This window comes from Mus musculus, chromosome 2 (assembly GCF_000001635.26).
Source record: "Mus musculus strain C57BL/6J chromosome 2, GRCm38.p6 C57BL/6J".
In the NCBI taxonomy this organism is placed as follows: Eukaryota; Metazoa; Chordata; class Mammalia; order Rodentia; family Muridae; genus Mus; species Mus musculus.
In genome coordinates this window covers 154791898-154817964 of record NC_000068.7, presented here as the reverse complement: position 1 = coordinate 154817964, position 26067 = coordinate 154791898, and the positions used below count along the sequence as shown (strand labels likewise).

The 26067-nt window shown below is 41.1% G+C and overlaps 1 protein-coding gene across 8 annotated transcripts in view; it reads right to left on the bottom strand.

Annotated features, from left to right (window-relative positions):
* Raly (hnRNP-associated with lethal yellow) overlaps nucleotides 1-26067 on the bottom strand; it is an 80091-nt gene that overhangs the window by 53046 nt on the left and 978 nt on the right. The window lies entirely within an intron of this gene.

Sequence of the window (26067 nt, the reverse complement as noted above, 5' to 3'; positions counted from 1 at the left end):
TTCCAACTGCTCACACACAGAGAATCAAAGATTAGCACTCAGCAAACAGCCAATGTCCATAGCCAAGCTTGCATATGTATTTACTAGTTCTGTTCCAGCTGTCTCTAACCTCCCACTTTCAAAGCTGTCTCAACCTTTCTATGAATCTTGCTTTTCTTATTAGCCTTAAAACAACTACAGTCTTGTAGTTCTTTCAAGACTCCTCCCATTCACAAAGATATCTTACCTTGACTAAAAAAATTAATCAAAATGTTGTGTTGCTTCAAGACCTCATAACATAAATATGTAGCCAGGTCACAAAGTGTTCCAGCAAAATCCTACCCTATTCCCTAACAAAGGCAGGTGTCAGAGTGCCTGGCATATTACAGAAACCCTGGTGGATAGCAGGCAATTTAATGACAGACAATAAGAACATAATATATACCACAAAAATTGAAATTCAATCCAGGCAGTCTCCAGCCTGCCTGGAGGAATGTCCGAAGAATACAACAGATGTGCAAATTCTTGTCTTTGCATATTCTGAGAACTAAAAGCATTTCTCCTTTCTCAGCCGAAGCTGTTTCCAGTTTCCCCTCCTCCTTCCCTAAGAACCAACCCGCAGAAATTATCAAGGGAGGCACAAGTAATTACTGTTTTCTTTTCTCCATGCTAATGAGACAGTTGGATAGTTCCCCTTCCCCCTCTAGAGCTAGGAGAATCTAAGGCTTTATAATCAGAAATCAACACACCAAAGCACATGCCAAACAGTGCTCTGTACAGTTGAGACTATACAGAAGATGATTTCCTATCCCTGATGAGAGCTACACTGAAAGACTGTCCCACCTGATGGAGGTCAGACCAGAGCTAGTAGAGCATCTGTCTAAAACCAGAGCAAAGTCAATGGCAACACCACACTGAGCCTCCGTATTCCCAACCAGTGTGCTTTTCACATTATCCAGACTTCCCACAATATACAATCAGTATGGAGTTCCCTCAGTGCTGAAGCTGGGACTGTTGGTTTCAAGTTCATGTCAGTTTTGAGCTAGCAAGAACAACTACCCACTCTGGAAGCAGTTTTGCTGAACTCTAGGAACTGCTGGATCTAACTCCCGGGATTGGTTCCACTCCAGTAACTGAGTTCTGTCTATTCCTAGACTCTAGCTATGAAGAATAGCTACAGATTGCTACAATCTTCACAGTCAAAGGTGGTGAATTTCAAGCACATGAAGGTGCTAGCATAAACTAATACTCTACATTAAAGGGGGAGGGAAACTTTAAGGAAAAGGTTAAAAGGAAAAAGGATGCGCTTTGTCACTGACCCCTTGAAAAGAAATCCCAAGTCTCCCAAAGTGTCCATCTGTATACTTTTATAAGAACCAAAGATATAAAATGAATTGGGTGATGTCAAACTGAAGGCAGGAGGGAGTCTGGAATCCACCAGGTCTTCCCCACCATGATGGACTGTAACCTAAAACCATGAGCCAAAATATACCCATCCTTCCTTAAGTTACTTTCTGACAGCTATTTAGTGACAGCGACAAAAGGGGGGGGGGGCGCGCAGGGGGCCGCTGGTGATAGCTGGAGAGATGTCTCAGCAGTTAAGATACTTTCCAGAGGGCCAGAGTCTCAGTTCCCAATATCCAAAATGAGCAGCTCATAGCCACCCATTACCATGACTCCAAGAGATCCAACATCCTCTTCTAGCCTCTGTAGGTACTCACATGCATATGTACGTGCAGATACATAGACATACACACATAAATAATAAAAAAATCTTTAAAAAAAAAAACAGCACCCCAAAATAGGACCACTGCTGCATTAAACCTGACTCATGTGGTTTGCAGGAGTTTGGGAAAGGTTTGCAGTAGGCATATGGAAAAAGAACTGAAGACTAAAAAAGAACTAGAATGGTATAAGTGGAGTTTACTGGGTCATTGTGGAGAGCCATCCTAAAGAGAGTGCCAAAGACTGGAAAGACAAAAAAAAAAAAAAAATGCAAATAGTAAAAACTGGAAGCCTAGCAGAACGGTTCAGTAGACAAAGCATTTACTTGTTATACAAGCCTGATAACAAGTTCAAGTCCCCAGAACCCACACAAAAGTTGAAATCGGAACCAATTGCACAAAGCAGACTTTCACCTCCACACTTGCACCATGAACAGTGTGTCCCCCTACCATTGTTCATTCAATTAATAAATATATGTGCTTTACTATTTTAAATTTTTTATTTTGGTTTACAGTTTCAGGGTGGACACCACTGCAGGAGCAGGAGGCAATAGACACACTATATAGTCAGGTGGCAGGGTCGAGATGGTACTGTTGTTTAGCTTGCTTTTTCCTTATTTAGTCTGGGTCCCTACCCTATGAAACGATGCTCTCTACCCACATCCTTCCTTGCTGGTGTCCTTCTGAAAACACCTTCATGAACACGCAGACTCTAAATCCCAAACTGACAATGAAGATTTTAATTATCAGTACCAGGAGTGAACTAGAAACCATTAATGCTCCAGTCTAGTAAAGCACCTGACTGCACCCTGTCAAGTCCTAAACACATGAACATGGTGAATCCAAAGGGACTAGACTGATTTGGTAGAAGATATTTCAAGACACTGATACTCTCAGGCTATAGTATGGTTACTGCTTGTTACATTTACCTAGGTTTACAGTGAGAGAAATCATTAAAGCAGAAAGAAAAGGAGAAAAGGAGCTTGAATCTGGTCAAAGTGGGAGAAGGGTAGATGTGGGCAAAGTGACTAAATTGTTGAAAATATTAGCACTGCTAAAGAGAAACCTTATGCTCTGCACTGGAACAATAAACAAGGACACAGCCTATTGAAAAGTCCAGACAATCCTGCTCCACAGTGTCTGTCACTTAGGAAGGTGGTTCCTGCCCATCAAGAACAGAAGCAGCAGTTGTAATCCAAGAGGACCAAGTTCCATCTCCAGCTGGAAGAACTTGCGGCCACCTACTGGTGCTGGTTTACAAATATGCAAAATGCAAACTCAAGTCAGGCAAAACACAAGTCATTACCCCAACATTAAACATAGAATTGCAAGGTTTGGTGTTTGTCCTACTAAGTTTTAGTCTTACTTTGGGCCTAATCATTGCTTGCATATCCTTGAAATCTATACCTTTAATATGGAAATACTTTGTTCCCTTTGTGATACTGTATACTGGAAGTATATAACTTTGCTTTTTACAACTAAGAATGTATGTTTCTCATGGCTCAGGTGAGACTTTTGACTTACAAGGTTTTTTGAAGTTGTACAGAATATATTTTTCATTTTTAAATGTAAAAAAAAATCCTCACCTTGATCCTCCTCAGCTTATGTAACTGTTTTGGCAGTTGAAACCGTCAGAAGGTGAAGACTAACTCAAAAGAGGGTCACTAATGTGGGCTTAAGATTTAGTCTGGTTATTTACTCTTACTGCCCTGCTAGGAGCTACTTACAGTCATGTCTTTCTATGATGGGAGAATACCTTGAAATGTTAAGCAAAATAGACTTTTCCTACCTAGAACTGCTCCTTTTTCAGGTGAGCTTTTGTGCTATGATAAAACATTCTGATTAAAAGCAACCCAGAAGAGGGAAGGACTTAATTTGGTTATACTTTCAGGTCACAATTCATTGAGGTATTCGGGGCCAGAGCCATAGAGAAACATTGTTTGCTGTGTCATATTTAACTAACATTCTTATTCAGGACCAGGTCACCTAATGATAGTGCTGCTCGTGGTGGGCTGATCCTTCCTGTATCAATTAGTAATGCAATACAATCTACCACAAACATGCCTACACACCAAAGTGATGCAGACAGTTCTTCAACTGAGGCTCTGCTGTCAGATGCTAACATTACAAATGTCAATTAGTGCTTATGTTAGTTTCTGATTACGAATAAATCCAGCCTTTGGTTTTTGGCAATTAAAAGGGTAGAAACAACTTCAATCTGGCTACAACAAATGTCAGAAATAATGAAGAAAAAGGGTATGGGGCATTTTGAAATTATTATGAACCCTTCCCCTATACCTCCAGACATTTTCAGTCACCAAACCCTCTACCTAACTTCTTTTGAGACAGGGTTTCACTATGTAGCTCTGACTGGCCTAGAACTTACTACATAGACTAGGCTGGCCTTGAACTCAAAAACATCCACCTTCCTCTGCCTCTCAAGTGCTGGATTAAATGTTGGACTAACACCACATCCCAACATCTCTAACCTAACTCCAACCATTTTCTAGGACATATGTCTTTCCAACTGAAGGATCTTCAAACTTAAAAATTCCGTAAGATGGGCTGGAGAGATGACTCAGTGGTTAAAAGAGCACTGACTGCTCTTCCAGAGGTCCTAAGTTCAATTCCCAGCAACCACATGGTGGCTCACAGCCATCTATAATGGGATTGCATGACCTCTTCTGGTATGTCTGAAAGAGTGACAGTGTGTACTCATATAAAATAAATAAATAAACCTTTTTTTAAAATTCCATAAGAAAGAATCAGCCTGACGATAAGACTTACTATATTATATCCACAGTCATCTAAGCCTTTAGGCAGTTAGATGGCTGGCCCAAGGTTACCGGCTAATTAAAGCACATCAGCATCTTCCCATTTATCAAATGTCTTTCTAACTATGATGCTGATATTCCAACAAAGATGTTTTTTTTACAAACTTAAGAGACATATAGGACAAATTTTATCTGTTAAATCATGTTAACTTCTTTTAATATTGCCAATCCATTTCAGGCTAACATTTTCTTCTTACAAAATCTATATAAATAACTAACTTAAATATCAGCCAACCTTACCTCTTACTTTTTTTTTTTTTTTTTTTTTTTTGGACACAGTTTGTGTAGCTCTGGCTGTGCTGAAACTCATTCAGTAGGGTAGGCTGGCCTCAAATTCAGAGATCCATCTGCCTCTCTGCCTCTCTCACAAGTCACCAGTGCCTGGCTCAGCCAGCCTTTTCTGTGTAGTGCTGGATAGCTAAAATTTTAGGTTTTGTGGGGTATGGCAGAAATCCCTGTAATATTCAGTGTAGCCTCCCCTCCCCCAGCCTTAATGGTTCCACTGTTTACACCTGGATGGAGCTTGCCGCTCAATCGTTCTGCCACGCCCACTGCTGGAACCTGCCACTTTGCTGTTCAGAGCCATACACGTGGTCACCCGGCTACTGGACCCCAGGACTATTTGGCGGGAATCGGCCCCCCTTTCCCCTCCTTCATAACTACGTGTTGGAATAGTAAAATTGAGCTTTGATCAGAATGCCTGTCTTAGCTGCATCCTTTACTCGCCCACCTAGCCCTTCTTCTCTTCCAGGTTTCCAAAATGCCTTTCCAGGCTAGAACCCACGCTGTGATCTGCTGGCCGGACACAACAATTCAGCATATCACTGTAATGCAAAAGCAATCACAGATAAACAAGTTCTTTGGGTATAAAACTGTTTAACAGCCCATGATCATAGCTTACTGACATTTATTCTAATAATAGCCTACTGCCTCCAATTACTTCTACCAGAGAACACATCATATAGACTGCTATTTGAGCCCTGTATCTTTTCAATGGATTCAATTCTTCTTGCCTACCGGGTAAAGCTTAAGCTCTACCCTCATCATCTACCATATTCTTTCCCTGTACACCACTCCAATCACAAATGACTGTCATCACATAATAGCTCCTAACTTTGGCCAAACTATTTCCTAATACCTATAGTGCTTTTCTCCATTCCCCTGCTATTCCCTATTCAAGAATAAATGAAAGGAGCTGTAGTAAACCTTTGTGGATGATCAGTGGGAAGTTAATTTTCACACTTTTCTTGACCAGCCTCTTCTCCAGATAATTCTGTCCTGCATATCATCCACATATTGAGTGTTACAATCAACTTTTCATAAGCCTACCTGTCTTAAGATACTAGGTGCTCTTGAAAGTAGAGCCTGTATCTGAAATATCTATGTACCTCATTTCAGTACCTCGTATATTACAGTACTCAAACTTTCTAACACTGAGTAAGGTTTATTCTGCCCTGCATAATTTTTTCATATACAAACAGCTAGCTCTTCTTTACCTGTCAATGCCTCACCACAATTTCACTGTTCTCAGGAACAGGAACTATATCTCATTCAACTGTATCTCTAACTATTAGCATAAAAAGTAGCAGCCAGTGTCTATTTAACAGGCTTCTCTGATTCTAGACTTCCTGACTCAGTAGTATCAATTGTTTCTTTAGTTGGCTTAATAGGTTTAGACCTCATACTCGCCCTAAAATGAGCCTCACCTTTTGAGGCTAGACAGGTTAACTAATTAAGACTACACACCCATTGATATTATACAAAGTTAGAGAAATTGGAACTATGTGAAGAGACTTGTTTTCAGATTCTTGTTACTAACCTCAAATTATGATTGTTTTTTTGTTTGTTCTGAAGTAGGACTTGATTAGCTTTGAATTCCTGATGATCTTCTTGCCATCAGCCAAAGTGTAAGGTTCACAGGCTCACCACCACAGGTGGCTAAACAGCGTCCATACTAGCCATAAACTTAGCCTAGAGCAAGATCTAACCCTAGATCAACAGTCTTCTAACTAGTGCCATTTCTTTAGTCTTCAAAGCAGAGAATTTCACTCAAAAGCTTAAGCCCAATTTCAACTTAAGAAAAAAAAGCAAAAACCAGATATATATGTATGGTAACAATCATCTTGATCACCATCTCAGGGCACACACCCAGAGGCTATGTCCACGGTAAGCCTGCAGCCCACCACTGCAGCTACCCTAGCCTGGTAAATCTGTGGGACCAAAGACTAAGCTGCTGATGAGAAAAAGCAAAAGAATTTTGTCTAAGCTCAGAACAGAACATTTCATCTGGGTAACTGAGCCTGCCACAGGCCTGGGGTTCTTACTATATCTGCCATTTCAGGATTACAGCTGTCAAGTTTTAATTAGGGTAATTAGAGTTAAAAATGTAATTTCATTTCAGAGGTATTTTGAACAGATTCCATTAATTTCTTTTATAAAAAAAACAGAGAGGAGGGGCAGACTATATGGAATGAACGGAATTCTGCCAGAAAAAAAAACAATCAATTTGCCCAGGCCTAAATTTTCAAATCACTGCCAAGAACTCAGCACCTCTGGCAGGCTTGGCCCAATAGACTGCTGGGTTTTCAGCTTTCCTTCCTCCTTCCCACTACAGAATTCTAGAAATTTCAATTGGTGCCTGCTAATAAATCTAACTGTTCCTCTACCTGGAGATGCCTTACATCACTGTCATCAATAGCTAACAACTGAAATGTGGCAAAGGGCAAGGGCTCAATCTGATCTGCTCTATGTTAAGAACTGCTCCAAGGTCCACTCCCACCCTGGGCTCTTGAACACAACTTTATGCTTTTGTCTGTGCTGGTCCCTTGATCTGGGGTGCCTTTCCCTACTTTAACTCTTACTTTTCCTTCAAATCACAGGTAAAGCCTGTAGTGCACACCTTCCAGCATCCAGGACGCAGAGGCAAGCAGATCTCTGTGAGTTCAAAGCCAGCCTGGTATACAGAGAGTTCAAAAAAAGAAAACAAACAAACATACATACAGGGAAGAGCCAAGTATGGTAGGTAGCATACCCTTGTAATCCCGGGACTCAGTAAGTACGGCAACAGGATTAAGAGTTTGAGGTCAACCTGGACTACATGAGGCAACCCCCACAAACAAAAAAATAAAAAAGTATATACAACCTACTATGGTTAGGATCATTCCCTGAATGGTGAAGTTATCTAGGATTTTTAGTACTACCAAAAGTTCTAATATATAGGCAACAATCTTCAAATATTTATTAAATGACCAACAATAGGAAGAATTGGGTCTGACACAACACAGGCAGCTAAACAAGTTAAGCCTTCAGGTTCTCAACATTTAGAAATATCCAGGAAGAGTCCTTTTCTCCTCCTTCAACAGGCCATCACTCTGAAGGCCCTACCACAGATCTCAAAAGACTTCACTTCCATTAGAGCCTGCTCATTCCTTAGAGACCTTAAAAAGGAAACAAGAAAATAAAAACAAGCAGGGCAGTGGTAACACACACCTTTAATCCCAGCACTTGGGAAGCAGAGGCAGGTGGATTTCTGAGTTCAAAGCCAGCCTGGTCTACAGAGTGAGTTCCAGGAGAGCCAGGGTTACACAGAGAAACCCTGTCTGGGGAAAAAAAAAAGAACTTACCCACTATTTAACATTTAGTAAGTATTAAATGTGACTTTGCCATCTGAAGTGGTCTATAACTAATAAGGAAAACATAACCAAGGAAGATACAAGTTCACCAACCTTTTTTACAATGTATTCAGAGCAGCACTGCCTGCTACTGGTCCCAGAAGAGGACTACACTTTCAGAACTACTGTGCTAACAAGTATAACTAGATACATTTCCTGGTAATCAGAGTCTCCCCAGGTCTGGCTACAAGCCCATATAGATCAATTTCTAATTAGGAACCACTGCAACATTTCTGACAGGTCAGGCTTTTAGACAGCCTCTTTTGGCCTTTGGCCAAATGTCCTGAAATGCCCTGTCCATAGGACATTCTTGTGAGGTAAAAGATTCCACACTATTCCAGTGAGACAGAAAAAAAATCCAAACTAAACTCCTTATAAAGCAGTCAGACTTGGTGCCACATGCATTTAATCCCAGCACTTGGGAAGCAGAGGCATGTGAGTTTAAAGCTGGCCTGATCTACACAGTGCAGTAGTTCTCAACATTCCTAATACTGTGACCTAATATAGTTCCTATGGTTGTAGTGATCTCCAGCCATAAAACTTTTATTGCTTCATAACTGTAATTTTCCTGCTGTTATGAACTGTGATGTAAATAACTGAAATGCAGAATCTCTGATCGGTGGCCCCTGAACCACTGGTCTAACCTAACCTTCTCCTCTATCTCCAAAAGATCTGCCATAAATGGGTCAAACAACCAACAATCCACTTACTAATCTGTCAGCAGGCATTTCTTTTCAAAAATAGTTTTTAAAATTAAAATGTCTACTAGATCCAGGCCAGCCATGACTGCAAATAAGACACTGTCTCAGGGGGAAATTTTTTTAAATGTTAAAAAGTTTGCTTGGAAGACAGACAAGCTCAAGGAAGAGAACACCTTGGCTAAGGAGCATATGGTAGATGCTACTGCATTAAGTGTGGGATTTTGGGGCAGACATGTCAGTGACTGTGCAGAGGGGAGTATAGCCTTCAAAAAGAGAATGATCTGTCCTACACTATCAAGTCTCTTAGCTTCATTCTTTCTGTAATAGAACTCACTCAAAATTTTAAAAATCTTAACTGGATTTTTCAGCCTCAGCTCCCTATAAGAAACAGCATGCTGACAGTATAGACACTCTGCTCAGAAGCCCTGACTAGGTTAAACAAAAACTAAATAGAATTAAAACTCAGACTGACACCTGTCCCAGTTCAACCCAATGAGAACCACATGAATCTACATAAGCCTATTTCATGGCTTTTTTTTACCTTTTCTATAAATTTTAACACTTCAATGGAGAAAACAGAGACATATTGAGTATGGCTTTGTCTCTGGTTTTGGGCCAAAACCATAAGTAAGTTTTTCTTGTATATATTTTATATCATTTTTCTCTTTATGGAAACAAGTGCCAAACCCAGAGCCAGGCCTCTGGCTAAGGGCTCCAATAACAGCCTACCATTTCTGACCCCATTACCTATTTAGCCATGTCATTTCCAGACAATAGTGTACTTCATAGGTCACTCACATGTATCAATCCACACAAATCTGGCTAACAAAATCCCAGGTTAGCTGCCAACATTCAAAATTAAGTCATACTTCTTAACACTTTAGATTTCCAGGCAGTGTGGTATAAAACACCTTTAATCTCAGCACTCAGGAAGCAGAGGCTGGTGGTAGATCTCTATGAGTTCAAAGCTAGAGCCATCCTTTAAATTTTAAATTTAAGAGACAACTCATAGAACATCACTTTTAAAAAAATTTTTCCTACTGTTCTAATAGTTGTCAAGATCTAGTAACATTAGATCCACTGGAAGGTCAAAAGGCTTTTCATTCTTTTCATTCTTTGACATTTTCTCATTTAACCTTAAACAAACAAACACCACATCCGTCTCTTGGGCAGGTGACAGCTTAGTAACCAGGTGTCTGTTGCCAAGCCTCTCTGTACACAGTAAAAGACACTGTTTTCACTGCCCCTATTGCATGCTTGCACCCCCCCCCCAAATATAGAAGTGTACAAACACACTCATTTTTAAAATGCATGCCAATTTATTAACCATTCCATACAACTTAGAAACATGGTAGGGTTTGGTTTAGTGGTCAAGTACTTGCCTAGCACAATCAGGCCTTAAGTTAGATCTTCAGCAACATACACACAAATTCCTTTCTATGTAATATTAAGAGCAAACTGTGGCTGGGCATGGTGGGGTATGCCGTTAATCCCAACACCCAACAAATGGATCTCTGTGAGTTCAAGGCCAGCCTGATCAACACAGTAAGTTCTAGCACAGCCAGGGATATGTAGAGAGCCTGTTTCAAAAAACAAAACAATACAAAATAAACCAAACCCCAACACCCCCTCAAGAAAGAATTTTAAGACAGCCAGTTCTTAAATGCAAAAGAAATCAAGTGCACTGACACTTCGAGTGTATTGAGATTTTACATATTTGCCACATGCACGCATGTGCCTCCATCTGAGAAAATAGCATCACAAGAGCTTAGTTTGAATACCTTTTGAGTTGCACACTTACTGGCATCCTCTCAGGCACTCTACATCCTACAATGACCATGGTACAATAACATCCAGAAGTTTCTTGCTCAGAAGAGGCCTATTTTTCACACACAGGAGTGGCTGCTAATTGCAGCCACAAGAAAAAGAATCAGGTAACTCCTAAGTAAAACAGGTTTTATTTTAATGAGAAGTAATGGCATCAGACCCACCTCCCTTACTATGCACAGCCAGTTTACAAATATTAGGAATAGCAAATCATGGTCAACTTAAACAAAATCAAAGTCTACTAAGTTTGTCCGTTTTAAGTCCTACACTAAGCCAGGACACAGGACCAGGACGTAGTGGCATGGAAGGTTCCAAGTAAAATAAAGAGACCTCACTTACACTCAGGAAATTTAACAGCACTATAACTAGCTGAAGTCTCTTTAATGTTACAAGTTCAGTCAGATATACCTAAAATCCTAGCACTTAGTAGGTAGAACAGGTAAGATCAAAAGTTCAGGGTTCAACAGGTGGTCGCAAAAATCAAGTTTCCAAGATAAAGTGGAAGGAAAAAACAAAACAAAAAAGCAACTGGTTCCCACCTTGGCACCAATGAAAAAAGTTGATTAGTGTGGCTCTCACAAACTTGAGGACAAGTATGTTGCTGTCTAAAGGAGCTTACCCATATAGAAGCAGTAAGAGGAAACATGAAGGTAAGTGAAGACTGTATACACTCAAGGTTTCTTCCTTCCATGCTGCAGATTTCCCACAGAACACAGTCACAGGGTCCCAAAAAGCCAAGTGAAAATATACATAGGCAAGGCAATAAAGGCAAATAAAGTAAGACAAAGAGGGATCCCTGGTAGAGAGCACTCAAGTATGAAGAACCCTTCTGAAGAACAGCCCAAGCCTAGTCCCACTCCTGTAACTGGTTTAGGGCCAGGGAGCCATGAGGGGGTGGGAGGCCTGGAGCAAGAGTGGGGTCAAGGCATGTCCAAGCCCTGAAAATCTTGTCCTGAGATTGGTAGGAATACAATTGCTCTCCCCACCTGCCCTGGCGGCACATCACCCTGTGCGCTCACATTCACCCACTAAGGAGGTCCGGTAGCCCAGTAGTCAAATTAAACTTCCTTTCCTCTTATAAAGTCATGTCGAGCAGCACCTGGAATTCCTGCCTTCAAATGAGGCATCCCCAGCACCCTGGCCTAGGATGTACACTCACCCTCATACCCAGTAAACTGATTAGACAGTTCTCAAATACAAATGACCCGTGAATATCTGAAAAAATAGTGACTATTCTTAGCCATCAGAGAAACAAAGTACAAGCTCGAAGGAGGATCTGGGGAGAAACTCCTGCTGGTGAGACTGTAGTCTGGTGCAGCCACTTATACTACAGTGTGGCAGTTCCAAGAAAGAAAAAGGGGGGGGGGCCTAAAATAGAACTATCATGTGGCCTATATACTGGATGTACACTCAAAGGACTCTAAGTCACATACTACAAAGGTACTTGAACATCCATGTTTATTGTGCACTACTAAAAATAGCCAGGAAATGGAACCAGCCACTGATAGATGAATGTATAAAGAAAATGTACTCCTTATACACAATGAAATTTTATTCAACCACAAAGAAAAGTAAAATCATGGCATTTGCAATAAAATGGCTACAACTGAAAACTATTATGTTTGGAGAAATAAACAAGACTCAAATAACCACATTTTACCTTGTATGTATATTGTAGGGTGTGTGTGGCAGGGGAGAGAGAGATCTTTCTGTAAGAGACTGGAGAAGAAAGGAACAGGGGAGAAAGCAGAAATGGGAGACTTTAGGGGAAGGGTGGGACCGGTAAGAAAAGGGCAGGGAGCATAAAGAAGGGCAGTAGGGAAGTGGGATAAGAACAAACTGCAATATATGTATGAAAGTGAATTAATGAAACCTGTTACTTTGTACACTAACCAAAAATAAATCTTCGTTCACATTTGTCACTCTTATAATGCACACCGGGGTTATCTCAGGGTCTAACTCAAGAAAAGAAAAAAAAAAGCAAAGACAACATGTATTCAGAGTCTAACAAGTAGGATGCCAGTTTTTAATCTCTGATCTAGAGAATAAAATACTCTGAAGAGATCTAGAATAGAAAGCATCTGGTTGTCTCCAATGTTAAAAAGAACTGTTTTCTCTTAAAAGGGCTGCATCTCCAAAGTTCACAACTAAAATTTTCTTTTATTTGCAAAAGAGCAAAACTGCCTTCATTAGATAACACTGGAGTGAATAGTCCCACATAAATGTTTGCTGCCCATGAAACAAGATGGTACTCCATTATTCTACTGCCTCTGGAGTTTTAAAATATTTCCACAAAAGCAAAAACACCTCTATCCAACAAGAGAAAAAAATCAGTTACCCATGAAATAGTAAGTGAATCCCAGGAAGATTTATTGCTAGAAAAACATTTGGTTTTTATTTAAGAAGTCTCCCAACTATATTTATGATCACAGAACATACCATTACTACCACCACCTCAACAGGACTCAACAGAAAATACTTTCATAGGGCTGAGGTAGAACTAAAAGAGATTTTGAAGGGGTCAGCCCATAACTTATCACCTCTGTGAGCACAAATACACGGTATTAAGTATGGCATCATTACAAAATGGGCACACAATTCACTGCAGCTATTAAAATGAAGACAGATTCAGTACCCAGGTCAGATTTTTTTTTTTTTAACAAATATTCAAACTGACCAGGAGCCTAATATCCCTCTGGTTAATGTCTCTAGTGGAAACTCCAAAACCCCTTGATCCTTTAGAAATGCCCTACAGACACAGAATCAAGAGCTGAGTACTATTTAACATTAGGGAGCAGCCAGGGCTATCTTTTTTCTCAGCCAGGTAATTTAAGGTACATTTTCTAATATTTGCTCATAGAACAAAGAAAAAAGGTTCTAAGACATGATCTACGTTCACGGCAGCCTTCGTTCACGGCAGCCTTCAAAGTGCTTTGGTAAAAAACGCCCAGCAAGGTTCCACTGGCAGGATAAAAGCTAACAAAGAAATGGTCGCTTTCCCCTAAGAAAATAGGGTGAAGACAGATGGGATCTCGGTGTTTCCCATCTCTTCTGCTTTAAGAAAAAACAAACAAGCTCTCTAGGTACATGGGAAGAAAATCTCAATTAAAAGAACAGCTCCATAGACTGACCTACAGGCAATGATTGATGTAGGAGGACCTAGCTCACTAGGAGTGATATCACCCCTGTGCAGGTGGTCCTGGATAGATAAGAAAACAGGCTTGAGGGGGTTGAAGAGATGGCTCAGCAGTTAAAAGTACTAGCTGCTCTTCCACAGGTCTTGAGTTCAATTCCCAGCAACCACATGGTGGCTCACAACCACCTGTAATGGGATCCAATACCATCGTCTGAGTGCGTCAGAAGACAGCTATGGTGTATTCATATAGATAAAATAAATAAATAACTCTTTAAAAAAAGAAAAAAGGGAAAAAAAAACAGGTTTGACACTGGAGAGAAAGCTCAGCGGTTAAAGGCTGCTCTTCCAAAGTTCAATTCCCAACAACCACATGGTGGCTTATAACCATCTGCAATGAAATCTGATCTTTTTCTGGTGTGTCTGAAGACAGGAACAGTATACTCACACATAAAATAAACAAATCTTTAAAAAAGAAACAAAAAAGCACTTGTTACTCTTGCAGACATCTGGGCTTAGTTCCCAGCACCCACTTGGTGGTCCACAAACATCTGTAACTCCACATCCAAGAAACTCTTCACTCTCTTTTGACCTCCATGCACACACACAGTGCACATACATACATGCAGGCAAAACATTCATACACATCAAATAATTCTAAATTTATTTATTTTATAAGAAAAAAAGAGAAAAGAAAGGAGGCCAAGTGAGCCATGGGTACAAGCCAGGAAATTCCTCTGTGGCCTCTGACTTCCCTGGATGATGGACCAGAAACTGTAAAATGAAATAAACCCTTTCCTCCCCAAGCCGCTTTTGGTCATGATGGTTTATCACAGCACCAGAAACCTAACTAACCTAACAGATCCCTCCTACTTCCCTCCTGCTAATCATTACCAGGAACATGGATGCTACTCTGGTCATTCATCTGTCTCTCTACTCAAGGTTCCCATCATACAAACCATCATCTATCTCTCTTCTATGAAAAGTAGAAGGGGGAAGGATTAATTTACTTTAACTGACAAAGAAAATGTATGAGTGTTGCTTCTAGATAAGTCTGGGTAATATAGTCCAGAAACAGAAATACTGGCATTTAATCACTTCTAATCATAGACAGAATATTAGAAATGAGGACAAAGACAAACAACATTCACTATCCTTATACAAGACCAACCCAACTCAGATATTTAAGTGATTTCTCCTGATTTTAGACCAGTTCAGACTACTCTTGCTGTCTCAGATAACTACAGCCCAAAGAGATCCCTCCCTATGGAAGCCCTGCCACTTACCTATTCCTTCTGACAATGCCTCATCGACTTACCATTTTACTTTATGTTGTACTTTTAATTTTAATACATTACCTCTTTTTTTTTTTCTTTTTTCTTTTCTTTTTTTTTGGTGTGTTTTGGTTTTTTGAGACAGGGTTTTTTTTTTTTTTTTTTTTTCTCTGTGTAACCCTGGCTATCCTGGAACTCACTCTGTAGACAGTCTGTCTGGTCTCCAACTCAGAAATTCCCCTGCCTCTGCCTCCCAAGTGCTGGGATTAAAGGCATGCACCACCACTACCTGACTTTTTTCTTTTTTAAAAGATTTATTTATTTATTTATTTATTTAATGTATTTAATGTGTACACCATTGCTCTCTTCAGACACTCCAGAAGAGGACATCAGGCCCCATTGCAGATGGTTGTAAGCTACCACGTGGTTGCTGGGAATTGAACTCAGGACCTCTGGAAGAAGAGCAGTCAGTGAGTGCTCTTAACCTCTAAGCCATCTCTCCAGCACCCCCTCATTTTCCTTACACAGTAAGGGAAACAGCTATAGAATATTAACACCCACCTTATGAGAAAATGGAATTTCAGTGAGAAAAATTATTTCTCCAGTTTATTAGTGCCATATAAATAGAGTAAACCTTCTTGTCCCAAGTTTAGTTGTCAAAGATAGGAAACTACCTCATTCTCAGCATTTTTATCTCCTCCAAAGACAAAGACATTTATAGGTCACTTAGAACCAGAAAATGCCTTGGTGGTCTCCAATTCACTGCCTTCAACATTATCTCTAACCTTAAAAACATGCTTCAACCTTCTTAATATTTTTTAAAAAGTATTTTTAAAGATTTATTTTTTAATTATTTTATTATCGTATTTTATGTGTATGAGTATTTTACCTGCATGTTTGTTTCTGTTTCTTTTTTTTTTTTTAAAGATTTATTTATTTATTTATTTATTATATGTAAGTACACTGTAGCTGTCTTCAGACACTCCAGAAGAGGGAGTCAGATCTCGTTATGGATGGTTGTGAGCCACCATGTGGTTGCTGGGATTTGAACTCGGGACCTTTGGAAGAGCAGTCGGGTGCTCTTACCCACTGAGCCATCTCACCAGCCCCTGCATGTTTGTTTCTATACCACTTTTTTTTTTTTTTTTTTTGGTTTTTCAATCTATATCACTTTTGTGCCTGGTGCCCACAGAGCATTGAATTCCCTGAAACTAGAGTTACAGACAGCTGTGACCCACATGTAGATGGTGAAAATCAAACTGGAGTCCTCTGGAACAACAGCAAATGTTCTTAACCACTGAGTCATCTCTCCAGTCCCATTAATTATGAGAGAGGTGGAGAGGGAGAGGGAGTAAGGTCTAGGAGCTGGTTCTCTCCTTTGATGGTGATGCATTCAGGATGCCAGGTCTATATAGTTACCCACTGAGCCATCTCAAGAACCAACTTATTCTTTTAGACCCCTCAGGCAATGCTAAATTGCTGGAAGAAACCATTGCCATAATCCACCAACCTAAGCAACTTTTCTCCCTTAAGAGATAGGGGTTAGGGCTGGCGAGATGGCTCAGTGGGTAAGAGCACCCGACTACTCTTCCAAAGGTCCGGAGTTCAAATCCCAGCAACCACATGGTGGCTCACAACCATCCGTAACGAGATCTGACGCCCTCTTCTGGTGTGTCTGAAGAGAGCTACAGTGTACTTACATATTAAAAAAAAAAAAAAAAAGAAAAGAAAAGAAAAAAGAGATAGGGGTTATAGCAGGGCGTGGTGGCGCACGCCTTTAATCTGGGGGGGGGGGGCAGAGGCAGGCAGATTTCTGAGTTCGAGGCCAGCCTGGTCTACAAAGTGAGTTCCAGGACAGCCAGTGCTATACAGCGAAACCCTGTCTCGAGAAAAAAAAAAAAAGAAAAAAAAAGGGGGGGGTTTTAATGGGATCAGGTGTAGAGAGCAAATAGGAAGAAAATTGGGGGGGGGGCAATCTTTAGGACTTGCATTCCAGAGACCTAGGACTGGGGGAGGCCCCAGAGACTCTAGCTGAGAATCCTAGCAGTGGGGGATACAGAGTCTGAAGTGGCCACCTCCTGTAGCCAGGTAGGACTCCCACATAGGACACCAACCCACCCACAAAATCTTTAACCCAAATGTGTCCTGCCCACAAGACGTAAAAGAACAAAGATGGAGCAGAGACAGAGAGAATGGCCAGCCAATGACTGGCCCAACTTGAGACCCATCCCATGGGTAAGAGCCAATCCCTGACAATATTAATGATACTCTGAATGAGAGCTTCACCCAGCAGCCAATGGAAACAGATGCAGAGACCCAAGGCCAAACAAGGCCAAGCTCTTGTGGAAGAGCTGGGTGAAGAGCTGGGGAAAAGGATTGATGGACCCAAAGAGGACAGGGACTCCATAGAAAGACCAAAGGAGTCAACTAACCTGGACCCTTGGGGGGTCCCAGAGACTGAACCTCCAACCAAAGAGCAAGCATGGGACTTAAGCCCTCTGCACATATGTAGCAGATGCGCACAGCTTGGTCTTCATGTGGGTCCCCCTGTCTCTGAAGCTGTGAATCTCATTCCCCTAAAAGGGCTGCCTTGTCTAGCCTCAGTGGGAGAGGATGGATCTGCTCCTGGAGTGATTTGATATGCCAAGGTGGGGTGATACCCAGGAGGGGGATACCCAAGAGCCCCCCACTTCTCAGAGGAGTAGGAAAGGGGAGCGGCTCTGTGGGGTGAACCAAGAGGGAGGGCTGTGATCAGGATGTAATAAATTAATGAAAAAAAAGAGTTCTTCACCATTAGAACCTTCATGTTTCCTCTAATTCTACTTCCATTTTCTAAGACTCCATGCAGCAAAGCAGTCAAAGAAGGCAGTCACAATGATGACCTTTGAGAATCACAATTTAATCACAATTAATAAATTACAAAAACATAACTCAAAATAACTGTATTACAAATAAAAGTCCTATTTTATACCAAAAGAATGTAATAATTTAATATGATATTTATTTCTCCTTATTCTTAAATCAAAACTAGACAACACCAAATCTTTCTGGAAGCCAGGCTAAGAACTGATACTAGAACTACAGAAGATGCTAGGCAGATATCTGGACCCTCAACAAGGTCAGTGTTCTCCCCTATCTTAATGTTCTTGACTTCACAGGCCAGGGACTAGGCTCATAAGATATGGACACATTGGATATGAAAGGTAAGCAACCTAGCTAGATAATAGGCAGAAAAAAAAGAAAAAGGAAAATACCAAAAACAAATCAATACACTAGAAATCAGAGAATCAAACTTCATTATCTAGTGACGTTACCCATCAATTATGCTATTTCCCATCTGAATTTACACCTCAGGTATCTGGGCCAGAGAAGCAAAGGGAAGAATGGGATACAAATTGTCACTGTTGTTTTAGTTGTATTTATAGAGTATTTGCCTAATGTTCTCATCATAATGGCCATGTAGCGGTCAAAGGACAACTTGTAGGAGTTGGCTGTTCTACATGTGGTTCCCAGGAATCAAACTCCAGGTCGTCAGGCTTAGCAGCAAATAAATTTCTTTACCCCATGTGCCATCTAACCATCCCTGATTTGTCTTACTTACCCCTTCAGAATGGAAAAATAACTGCAGATAAGGTCATGTCTTCCTTAATTTTGTTTTTTGTTTTTTTGTTTTTCGAGATAGGGTTTCTCTGTGTAGCCCTGGCTGTCCTGGAACTCACTCTGTAGACCAGGATGGCCTCGAACTCAGAAATCTGCCTGCCTCTGCCTCCCGAGTGCTGGGATTAAAGGCGTGTGCCACCACACGGGGCTATGTTTTGCTTAACTACTAGGAGAACACATAGTAGGTACACAAAATTGCTGCAATGACTAGATGAGCTTAGGAGTAGAAGATAAGCTGTTGGAATTTCCAAACATAATCATATTACATCACCAACATAGCACAGTACCCCTATTCATGACCCTAACTATAGAAAGGGCTATTTCAATTGGTGTGAAGAGCCAATTTAAGGTGAGACGTTAGGGTTTTAAGAAAAATTAATCTTATGTTCCACTGATTCATGCACAGCCCTCATTATTATATTGGCAGCACCATTTCTTAGGGGTAGCTTACTGCTATTTAGAAGAACAAAGTCCAAAAGCCTGAAAATGGTCTGTGGGAACAGCAACATATGACTTCTCAGTATAGCATGATCAAATCTAACACAAAGAAAATCTAGACTTACAAAAATGAGTTACAGAAATTCTACTGCTAGGATTGCTTTCACTGGCACAAAGAATTTCAAATCAAACTAGACAAACAGATCAAGAGAAACCATGCAAACATTGCCTTTAACTAGGCTTACTGAAATCTTTAATAAACAGGAGATAGCTAAATACCAGATAAATGCCTCCAGAATGAAGAAAAACTGGCCAAAAACATTAAGCTGCTAAACTTGGCTTTTTAAAAGAGAATATTTATTTGGAGTAGAGCAATCATTTTGGCTTGACAAACTGAACTATTCATTTAGATGTCATTTCAAGGGCCGGGTGTCCACAGTAGGGGTACCTATCTCATAAGGCTAAAACTGCAAAAATGCCTCCTTGGGAGCCAGGCACACACGCTAATCCTATCATGGAGAGGCAGAGAGGCAGGTTGATCTCAAGGCCAGTTTGCTCTGCCTAGCGAGCTCTAGGACAATCAGAGCTACAGGGACCCTGACTCAAAAAAACACACAAAACAACAAACATGTTTTGGGGTTATTTTTCACACCTATTGTTGTGCTATATTTAAGTGTTTAAATTTTTCTTTTATTATGGAATTCACAGTCAGTTTTTCATTTACATTTAAATGTAATGTTCTATACAGTCTTAGGCTCCCAAGTCTGCCCCAAAGGACTTCAGCTCTAAGATAATAATGGAACTCAGCAGACAATTTGGTAAATTAGTCTTAAATTTTTCAGCTATCTCTCTCCACTCTATAAAAACAATATCCATGTGTTTATATAGTAAAAGATACATTTGATGATCCCCGAATTTAACCCTGAAATATCTGTAATATTTTTAAGTAAAACCCCTTTCTTCTTCCAGAGACAAATTCCTAAGCCACTTCCATAAAACTGTAGTAGAAATATCACAATTATTCCAGGGCCAGCTAGATGGCTCACAAGTCAGAGTGGTTGCAATGAAGAGTCTGATGGCGTGATCAGAACCCAGGATGAAAGGAGAGAAGTGACTTCCAAAAGACCTCCACACTTGAGAGGCAGCCCACACATTCCCATTAACACAAATGCATCATGCGTACAATAATGAGTAATAAAATTAAGAGATTATCTAGTCCTATCACTTGTTTCACAGTCTTAGGTGACTGTGACTTAGATGAGTCCAGCAGCATCAAAGCCACCAAGTGTTATTTTAACCCTAATGCTTGCTCTCTCACTACACAGGGTAAGAGGACTGTGAGATTTGCACTTTCATCAACTCTCAGCATTCCCAGTACATATGCCCTCTAGGAAACCCATGTATTCAGTCACAACCCCGATCCCTTACCCCATCCAGAGCAGGACACAGCAGACAGCTCAAAGCGCTCTCCTAGAGACTAGAGAACTAGAAAAAGGGACCACAACTCACTTTCCTCTTTTTCCTCCCAAGAGGTATAGCACATGTATTACTATAAAAGCAATTATGAAATGACAGTTAACATGGGAAAAAAGGTGCCATGGAAACAATGAGAAAGATACCTCTGATCTTGTTCTGTCACCACTTCCTATCTCTAATCTTTAGGCCTTTATAGAATTTCAGAAACCTCCTAGATTACTTTATGAGGAAAACAGATCAGTGAATGAAAGACCTCCACATTCAAGGCAACACACTTAGAAGCAACAGATAATCCAGCTAACTTCCAATTTAGGACTCCCTGTAGAGAGAGTCCTTCCAACTTAGGAGTCCCTGGTCCTAGTCATCTGTGTGCTGCACCCTGAATACAGATCTCAAATTTTCCTTTTCTACCTAAGAAAAGCAAATTGGCATTACTGCTATTGTTTTCTCCCCCTAACATAATGCTAAAAATTGAGCACCTGTTTTTACAGGCACATGAAAGCCCTCCTTATCTCCTCCCTATCCAACCCCCTAATACGTCACAAGCTGTCTAGAAGACATCTTAGGAGACAGAGTGTCCAGGCAGTGGTGGCGCATGCCTTTAATCCCAGCACTTGAGAGGCAGAGGCAGGAGAATTTCGAGTCAAGGCCAACCTGGTCTACAGAGTGAGTTCCAGGACTGCCAGGCCTATACAGAGAAACCCTGTCTCGTAAAACAAAAACAAAAACAAAACAAAAAAAGGGAGATAGAGTGTCTAAATTATCTAGTCACAAAATATGACTGCTAGAAGAGAACTTAGTTATCCAGATGAACAAACCTAAACATTTGCAACCTGATAAAAAGTCTGGAAAACCGGTCTCCAGACCCTATCCATAATTTTAGAAGTCCTTGATACAGTCCCATCCCGTCCCATCCTCTCCTGTCCCACGCCACTGCTATGCCAAAGCCACTAAGATCTGGGGCTCTTCTAGAAAGGGAGTTCCTTGTGCTCTTTCACTTGCTTTGCTTTTCTGTTGCCTAGCTTAGATGACACTACTTACAGAGCAGCACAGAGTGTTACAAGATGCTGCCTAGAGAAAATATAAGATTATCCTAGCTTAACAAAAGCAGTCTTTGCAGCTGTACAGGATCTAGATGCCTAGGAACTAGTATTTCCCTTTTCTAAAACTAGTGTTTGCATCACTCACTTCAGCCCAGGGGTTCCCAACCTTCCTAACACTGGGACCCTTTATCACAGTTCTTCATGTTGTGGTGACCTCCCCCACCACACACACACACCATAAAATTATTTTTGTTGCTACCTCATAACTGTATTTTGCTACTAAGCACTATATCAGTCTCTAAGACTGTCAGAAATGTTTTCTGATGGTCACTATCTACAGGTTGAAAACCATTGGTTTAGCCAAAATATTAGCTTCTGAAATCACTAACCCCCCACCTCCCTTCACCACCGGCCCCAGCTCTGATTGAAAACTCTTATCTATAAGAGATTAGTAATAATTTTACTTTCCTCTCAGGGAAGAGGTTAACAAATGTTAACTGCCTACAATCATACTTGATACAGTAAATAAGCAGAAGTCTCACCTAACATCATGACCATATCTAGAATTACAGTTCTTCCCACCTCTCCCCTGGCTCCTCCAAATTTCATTTCCCAGGCTTTATGTTTAAGCAAAGCCAGATTCTCCAAGAATGCCCTCCTGACCCACCAATGCTGGGTTAAATGCCATCCTTCTAGTGTTCAGGGTCCTGTCCTTGTCACAACACTTCTCATGTGCTTACTATTTCTTTTGCCTGACTATGTGTGCCCAAATCCTCGAGCTTCGTACCATGCTTAGTAAATGCCTCAAAACTGGGCTATGAAAGCAGGCATCAACTGTGAAAACTCTTTTAACTCCACATTGAGGCAGATACATCCCAAGTTCCAAGCTAGTCTTAGCTACATAGTAAATTCCTGTCTCAAAAAAAATTTTAATTCAGTAAATGAAAAAAACTTTCCAATAATAATGTGCCCATTGACAGAAGTAGTCATCTGGAATGTTAGAAGTCTGGTCTAAATAGCCATCCAGCCCTATCAACTATAAACCTCTATCCAAGGGCTGGAGATTACTCAATGGTTAAGAGCACTGGCTGTTCTTCAGAATATCTGGGTTCAATTCCCACCACCCATTGGCAGCTCATAACTACCTGCAACTCCAGTTCTAAAAAATATGACATCATCTTTTGGCCTTCTTGGGCACTGCACACACAGTGCACAGACATATATGCTGATAAAACACCGATACACATAAAATAGAATAAAAACGTAAGCTTCTATTCTAAGCTGGAGACCTAGCTCAGTGCTTGACATCTCCTACGTATGAACTCCAGGTTCATTCTCAAGCACCACAAAAGAAAGAGAAAAAAATGGCACTTTATCAAACCTACTAGTCAATGAACTCTGACCTTAGAATACAGGCCAAGTCAGCTATCAGACTTTTATGTTTGTTTTCTTGTCCTACTCCTCACTTCTGGAATACTACCTACTCCAAAGCCACATTACCATCAGAACAAAATTCCAGCTACTTTTGTAAATATAAAAAATCTCACAAAACACAGAAACAGATGAACCAAAGTGAATTTTGAAAGACTAAATGTGACACCTAACCCCACCCTAACCACAGCAGTGAGGATCCATAAGAATTTCTAAGACTCCAGACTCCAAACAGTCCCTTTTGTGTGCCTTTATGGAGAGAGAAGAACACAAGGGGGGTGCTTGTCACTGAGATAATCCACTTACTCAGCTGACAAGTTTTGATCCTAGCTGCTGTCACAGCTCCTGATCACGACAGCTCCGGATGCCCAAACCCTAATGGCAAATAAACATGGACAAACAATCAAAGAATATGTCTGGGTTCAAGTTCAAGAATAGAAGATCTCATCTGAAAATACAGGGGCTGATATAATCCATAACTCGCTTCAGCAATAAAGCTTGAACTACAGAGGGGAAAAGGGGGTTTTGCCAGAGGCACACCAGGCCTGCATTCCTGCTCTGGGGATGTCACTCTACTGCAGATGGGAACTAGTAAATCATCCTGCATTTACCGAACACTGTGAAATGAAGGAAATGCTAGCTGTGGCAATCACAAAAGGACAAAGATTGAATTATTTCACTTCACTGTGAAAGTCCTAGGGTAATCAAATTTACACCAGAACACAAAATGGTGTTTGCCAGAAGTCTTCAACAAGTAGTGTATGACCAGGAGAATTTCAGTTGGGAAAAGGTATGATAATTTGGCAATGTCAGCTGTAGAACAATTTGACTATACTTAATCCCACATAATTGCACACTGTAAAACTATTACAATGCCAACTGTTTAAAATTTGACATATATATCTGATACCACAATTTTTTAAAGCATCTGACTTTCAATGTTACTGTCTGCAGAGTGAATCCAGCTTGGCTCTGAACAAGTCAACGGAACCTTTCTCTAAGCCTGTTTCATCTGTAAAGTAGGGACAATAAATATCTAGTTCATAGACTGCTCCAAGGATTAAATGACACGTTCCACTAAAACTCTTCAGACCTATAACTAATAAAGGTTAGCTACTATTAGTGATAACAAGCATTCTCACAATTATTTCCTTGTAGTCTCCATAGTACCTGTACCTTGAGACTTTACACATAAGGAAACAGACTCAAAGGACCCCAAGAAGTGGCTCAGCTCTTTGAACAACACCAGCTAAATCCTGTGATCCTAAAGGCAAATGTTCCAATCTTGTCTCCACTGCCTGACACTACAAAGGCATAAATAAAGCCCTGCAAACGACTTCACACTAGATTAGAAATCAGATAATGGTTACAGCAGAGTACCTAAACCATTCGGAAACTAAAACAAAATTGGTAACAAGAAAATACAGACACTGCCTTTTAAACATTGAGGCAGAAACAGCAGCTGAATTTACACAGGATCTTCTGAGATGTCCAATTACCTGAGACTCATGATCTTAAGGCCTGAAAAGGTAGCTCATACTCAGGAAATGGCAATGTACAGGAGGTGTAACAACAAAACAGACTCAAAGAAAGGCTACTAGGAATCTAGTAATCACCAAGGTAGTCCATTCAGATGACATCCCCCTTTCCAAGGGTCAGAAAAAACGGAAAGAAGGGGTGGTTTATCGAGCCATCAACCTCCTATGTTCCACCATTACTGTATCCTAGACTCTGAAGGGATGGAGGAAACACAGTAGACCTACAGGTCCAAGGAACTAATGCAAACCTGTGAACCTTCTCAAGAACCAGATCCCAGCAGCCAGTATCAAACTCACTGCAAACACACTGCAAAAGGAAAACAGGTGCCAAAGTTAAGTTTAGCTCTCTTTAATCCCTCTAGGCCATGTTGGAAGACAAAAGAAAAATAACACTATCTGAAGGCAGGGAGTTAAAGATGACTGGAGCTGCCTACATTTCTGACTGACTGATCGCTAGGACTGAGGTGGGGGGATGATGGAGACATGCAATAAACAAAGTAAAGGGTGGACTTCCGTGAGGTCCTGAAGCTAAACACCTCAGAACTATGTTTGAGACTTAAGATCTCTGGACCAGTCTAAGCACAACACCAGCAAAAACATTTCCTCCTAACCACTTTCCCTCAGAGTTCTGATAGCAACAAAAGGAGATTTTATCTATGGCAGATCAGTCCCTGTCTCTCAGTCAATGTCTCAGAGAGGAGCCTACCTTTCTTACCTATACGGTGTTAAGACTAACGGTAAATCAAAATGCCCTCTGCACAAAGAGATTTCCTATCAGGAAATAAGTAACGGTTACTAACAGCTTTGTACTTCTACGGCGGTTTCATGTCTCTGAACCTTGATTTCTGCTCCTGTGAGCAGGGACAGCTCTGGAAGACCGGTGTGGACATGAGGCGATACATTCACGAAGTTCCTGGGTCAGTCTCGTTAAACGTTACCTGTTGGCATTTAACGCTTCTGCCCTGTACTAACTCCCTCCCTGAATTCACTAACACCCGGAGAGGCTGCGTTCCTCCTTGACCCCATTTCACCCAGGTGAAAACTGAGGCTCGGGCTGGAGCAAAGTGGGGGACGCGGCCCCCCAGTTCGAGGGCTGGCCGTTCCCTTCCGCGCTCCACAAGACACCGAGCAAAGGCTAGGCAAGGGTAGCGAGAAAGGCGCTCAGACAGACCCGTGAGGGAAAAGAAAGGACCAGTTTTGCGCGCCTAAGGGAACCTCAAAGAGCTGGACCGACTGGAAAGCCGGAAGAAACCCGGGGCCCCAATCCAGGCCAGAGCCAGGCCCCAGCCCGCCCGAGGCCTCCCCGGCGCAACCTCCGCTCCCTCCCCTCCTCCCCTC